We start from the raw sequence: 6,000 nt of genomic DNA on the forward strand, positions 1-6,000 counted from the left end.
ACGAGCACTGCGGAAGCCGAATATATTGCAGCTGGGAGTTGTTGTGCACAAATCTTGTGGGTGAAGCAACAATTATTGGACTATGGGATTAAGTGCGAAAATGTTAGCATTTTATGCGATAATACTAGTGCAATCGCCATAACCCAAAATCCGGTGCTTCATTCGCGAACCAAGCATATTGATGTTCGACACCATTTTATCCGCGACCACGTCGAAAAGAAGGATTTGACAATCGATCATATTCCCACGGAGAATCAAATTGCCCATATTCTCACTAAACCGTTGTGTGAATCTCGTTTTGCTACTCTAAGGCATGAAATGGGAATGATCGAAATGAGCTAAGCAATTTCTAAACTCTTAATTTTTGTTAATTTTGATACGTACTGTGCATATAATTTATGTGATCTATGTGTTTTAATTTGATTTGGTATGTACGTATGATATGTGTTTAATTGTGTACATGTTTTCGTAAAATTTATATGTGCCTGAATGTGTTATAATTTTATCTTACGGAATCTACGTACCTAAATTTTGTGATTTATATATGTGTTACGTACATTTAGTTAATTTGTCACGTTTTTGAAATATTTAATTTGAGTAATTTATTTGCCTAATTTGCTTATTTGAAATTAGTATGCAATTTAAAGGGAATTTTCTTTTAATTTTGGGTTAATTATGTTAAGTATATAATTAAGGGGGAATTTTAGATGCCAAAATGGGTTATGTTAAAGAAAGCTTATTCTGATGAAATGTTATGCCCATAAGCTTTGGTTTTCAAAAGTCAAAATGTTAGGCCCAATTTGCAAAGTCTTCATTTGGGAACTTGCATTTTCTTTACAGATATTAGGTATCTGTCAGATCAGTTAATTTTTTTTTATCAGATAACCTTTTCAGAAAATCAGCTTTATTGAAATATGAAATTGAATTAATTTTATTTATCTGGAGCATATTTATTGGACTAACAGATTATTTTCGAGATATTTTTTATCTGATTTGCTCCAGGTTGGTGGTTATTTGAAGCACAATTTTTGGCGCCATGTACTCACAAATGGAGTATAAAAATCTGAGCTGGCAAATTTAAATCATGTGGAAGGTCGAATTTATCCTCAAGGAGATCAAGACTCTCTCTCTCTACCCACTAGAGGGCAAAAGAGTATTTTCACACCCTTTCACCCTCATTCCTAATGGGTAGAAAGAGGAAATTAAGAAGAAATCAAATTCTTCTCCATCTTTCCTCTCGCCGGTCGGAAAACAAGCTCAAGGAGAAGCCAAAATTTCACCATTGCTCAAATACCCACTCTAAATTCTCTACACCAAAATCTTCTACACACAAAAACCCATCACCCAAACCCAAAATCCTACCCAAATAACCTCTCTACACAAAAACCCATCCCTCCTTACCTTATTTTCGGACCTCACTGCCGAACTACCCAAAATTGCACCCAAAAATTTCCTAAAAATTCTTTTCTACTCAAATGGATGCTCATCAAGTGGAGATGGAGTCATTTACAACCGGAGGATCAAGAAGGTCGAGCCGTGTGCTAAGCGGGATGATCCTAGATGTCAACGACTTCAACAAGCATGTGGAGAACAAATCTATTGGGGTAAAAATTATCAACTCTCTCGAATCTAGTGGGTTGTTAAATTTTTGCACTTTTAGATATGTTGGTTTCTATAAGGATGAGGTGACCGAACTATATATGAATGCTAGAATAGAGAATGGCTCTATTATTTCTATGATCAAAGGTGTTGATGTAGAAATTAATCTCGGTGATTTTCGGAGGATGTTTAACCTTGTTGAATCGAATTTGAGAGTTGAAAATTATGTGCATGATGTCAATGCCATATGGGCCGAGGTACGCGATGCAAACGCACCGCTATCTCCGAAGGTTAATGGTGTTAAAAGAGACTTGAAGAAGGATTATGGATTGTTGTTGGATATTATTCATAAATGTGTAGAATCACGTTATCATTGCCGTGATAGATTGTCTAAGGAGAAATTGATGATTATGGATATTATTTTGAACAATGTTTGTGTGGATTGGGGTGCTTTCATGTTTGGGAGGTTGTGTGAATCAATAAGGAAGGCCAAACCTTTAGTTGATGGATGGTTCCAACAAGAGATTGGTTACGGGTTTGCCGTTGGTGAAATTTTGAGAACCAAGAATGTAACCCTTACAAAAGCCAAACACATCACCAACCATAGCTACTTGTTTCGGCCACCCAACTCAAATGAGCCTAAAAATCCCTCATTACCCTCAAGCCTACCAAAACCCACCCGAAAGAGAAAAATACCCAACCCCTTCCTAAATCTAAGACAATTCATCCGAGAACCGAGCAATGAAGGTTCGAATACTCCCGCCGTGAGATCAAATGAAGAACAACATAGCCACCCAAGCTCTACACCCTTACCCACCCATAACCCGAAACATCACATTGTTGAGAGCCAAGGCTTTGTTGAGGAAAATAGAGTTGAGGAAAATGTTGTTGATGATGTTGTTGAAGTTGGAAGTGATGATGAGATATCTACAATTGGAGCGGATAGTGCACTTTTATAGGAGTTTAAAAGAGCACTAGAATGGAGATCATGGAGATTGGGAGATCATAGTATGTTGGCCGAAACAATTGGGCCAAATACTTTGGAAAATGAAGAATTTGTGTTGAGTTGGTTGGGCACGCGAGATCTTGCAAAAGCCACCCGGCTTTCGGTGATTAAATCTTGTTTTTCTACCAAGCTTGCCAAAAAGAAGAGAACCGAAAAAGGTGTGATGATTGAAGCCACAACCGAAGAACCTTTAGGAGAATTTGATCCGAATCATATTCGCCGTGCCACCGCCATGTCTTTGTTTGATACACGAAGAGGACCCGGAGAGGGATCTTTGGTGAGAAGTGATGATGTACGGCCCTTAGGTTTTGATCCATATCCTGCGAATTTTGGAGATGCAAATTTGAATGAAGATTTAAGCTTTGAGTCCTATTTTCCACATCCCGGAATGGAGGTTACGGGATCCATTCTTGAGGAAGGGAATGCACCAAGTCAAGGGATCTCTTTGAACTTGGATGAAACAAGAAATTTGCCCACTTTGCCTCCTTCCTATGAGTTTTATGATCAAGCAAATCCTAGACATCAACCTACTTTGCTTCTTTGCTACAACACCGAAGAGGCCGAACCGAACTTTGTTGATGCAATGATCACAACTCCACAAGATGATTTTGCACATCCCTTGCCAAATCCGAGTCCACCCGTGCAACATGAGCCATTGATAAATGTTCAAGCCTTAAGAGAAGAAATTGTTGGAGATGTTAATGCAATTGTACAAGAGTCTTCGGGTGGATTGAGAACAAAGATGGACACAATGGATACAAAGCTTGATGACTACCACAAGGAGATGGTGGATCGTGCAACACAATTGTTTAATAGGCAAGGCCTATTAAAAACCGAAATTGACACGGCCAAGGAAGAGTTGAAGAAAGATGTCTTGAAATTGTTCAATGACATGGGAAAACATGGGTCCGATACTACGTCGAGACTCAAACTTTTGGAGAGCCAAGTACAAGGTCTACTCACGCAATCGCGTATTCACATGGACCTTCTAGAGGGAGTGCGTGAAAGGCAAGATTCTTTCACAAAGAGCTTTCAACGTTTCATGGATGCTGCCGAAAATGGGGAAGGATTGGCACGTCATTTTGTGCCACAAGCATATGTGCAACCCGAGCTCCAAGAGGACCATTGGTTGAGCTAATTCGACCAACAACACCAAGAGCTCCAAGCCGTGTAAGTATGATTGATTACCTCAAGGGAACTTGTCCAAGCCAAAGTTCTACATCTTTAGGAGTGTTGCCACCGACGCAAAATGCTCCAATGCCGAAGCCAATTGCAACAAGAGTTCAAAAATTGCAAGAACTTCAAACGGAATTCGGACACCGTAGTGACCAAATGTGTGACGGCCGAACGTTTGAGGAATGCATTTTCTGGCATGAAGCAGGAGTACTAAAAGGGAACAACATACGGGAAGCATATGGCAATTATGTCACCGGGCAAGTGACCGCACCCTTTCAAAACAAAGAGCTAGAAAGGGACTTCAAGAAATTGAGGGAGTTCATCAATGCAAAGTTGAAAGGAAGGTAATCAAGCTGTTTGTTAAACTTAATTTTTGGTGTACAAAATATTTTAGCTAGCACATTTCTTTTGACAACTTATATATGCTAAGCTAAAATGGGTTTAAATTGCATGATGATATTAATTCGTACCATACTAAATGAGTCTTAGTTAATTTATTTATTTTGTGTTTATGTCACAAGATTTTAAAATTGGACTTAGGAATTGCATGTGAGGCGTATAATTGAGAAAATAAAATTGAAAGGGGGAAGAAAAATTAAAAGATAAAAATCAATACGCAACCCCGTGTTATAGTCTCAATATACGTTTAGGATCGTCCAAAATTAAAATCTCTAAGTCACAATTATTGTTAAACCCGTCAATTGGCTAGTCGGAATAAAAGTGATTAAAAAGAAATTATTTTTCAAAATTGACAAAGCCAAAATGACATGGGTATAAGTTTCGGCATCATCAAAAAGGGGGAAATTGTTAGGAATATATTGTAAATTTTGATGAGCCGAATGTATTTTTGAAAAATCAAGTAGTTCCCAATTTTATTCTATTTGAGTCAATCCTGGTCTACGGAGTATGGTGCACAAATATCATGCAACCCATGTACAAGTTTGGAAAATCATATTTTGATTTTTGATGTTAAGCGGGATTATAGCTTAACATAATTATGTTGCGGAGAAGTCACCAAGAACCATGCTAGAGGAGTTGGAATAAACACGTGTGAGCTAAGCCAAGTGATCCTTAGTTCGAATCTCAAGTGAAGCTAATTATAAGCTTGCTTTGGAGACTTGCTTCACTGTATTGGAGACTAGCTTGGACCGTATGCTAGATTTTTGCTCTATGCTCTTTCAAGCTTAATTGCTCTATTCGATCCCTCTGATGGATTCGAATTTTCTGCTCTCTTGTTCGCGAGTTCGTTCAACTGCTCTATTTCTCTTCACACTTCTTCAAGTCTTCATATCTTCATCATTTTATAGGTGGTAATGAGAATCTGTCCGTTGGAAAGAGACGCTCTCATTTTTGAAATCTTGCATCTTTTTGTCAGAGATCTTATCTTATCTTCTGCAAAAATGTCAGAAAGAGATAAGCTAGCCGTTGATGGAGAGACTAGCTCAAAGTATACAAAACCGTATGGAGACTAGCTTGAAAAAGGAGACTAGCTAAAATAGAGACTAGCTAAAGGGAGACTAGCTAAGGCAAATGCACAAGTCTCACAGAAGCCATGCACCATATGGAGAAACATACCAAGTATGGTGGACTAAGCTTGAAATTCGAAACAGAGCATCTCACCATGAACAACAATGGAGTTTTTACAGAGGTTCCAGTATAATATTTTACAAGGAACATGAAGGAGAAAATATCTGATATATTTTGATCTGAACATCAACTGATTTGCGGAGAAATAATTTTATACTCAAGCAAGAATCAGCAGATAAATTATTTGATCAACTTGACATGTCAGAGCATTTATGAAGGAGAAGAAAATCAAGCACGCCGCGCCGAACTTATTCAAATTTTGGAGGCTACAAAATTCAAGACACGGCAACGGGCAATTTATTCAAATCATCTGACAAAAAGGAGAAATGACATCTACCTACAATTGCAGATCAAGTTGACAAAATTATCAGATCAACTACAATTCAAAATGGACGATCGAGATCGAAAGTTGATCAACGGGCAAATAGCTTTCTTTGGCTATAAAATGCCCAAGCAGACTTGAAGACAAACACGACTTGAACACGGCTGAAAAATTACAAGCAAGAGAAAAGCAAGCAATATTCAAATCAGCCAAGAAGCGATATATTGAGCATACACGATTAAATTCAAGTCTGAGTGAGAGAAATCCTTTGTATTTCTTTGTAAATCTTCTACTGAGTGTAGAAAAGGGG

The sequence above is a fragment of the Ipomoea nil genome, unplaced genomic scaffold (genome assembly GCF_001879475.1).
Source record: "Ipomoea nil cultivar Tokyo-kokei standard unplaced genomic scaffold, Asagao_1.1 scaffold2928, whole genome shotgun sequence".
Classification (NCBI taxonomy): Eukaryota; Viridiplantae; Streptophyta; class Magnoliopsida; order Solanales; family Convolvulaceae; genus Ipomoea; species Ipomoea nil.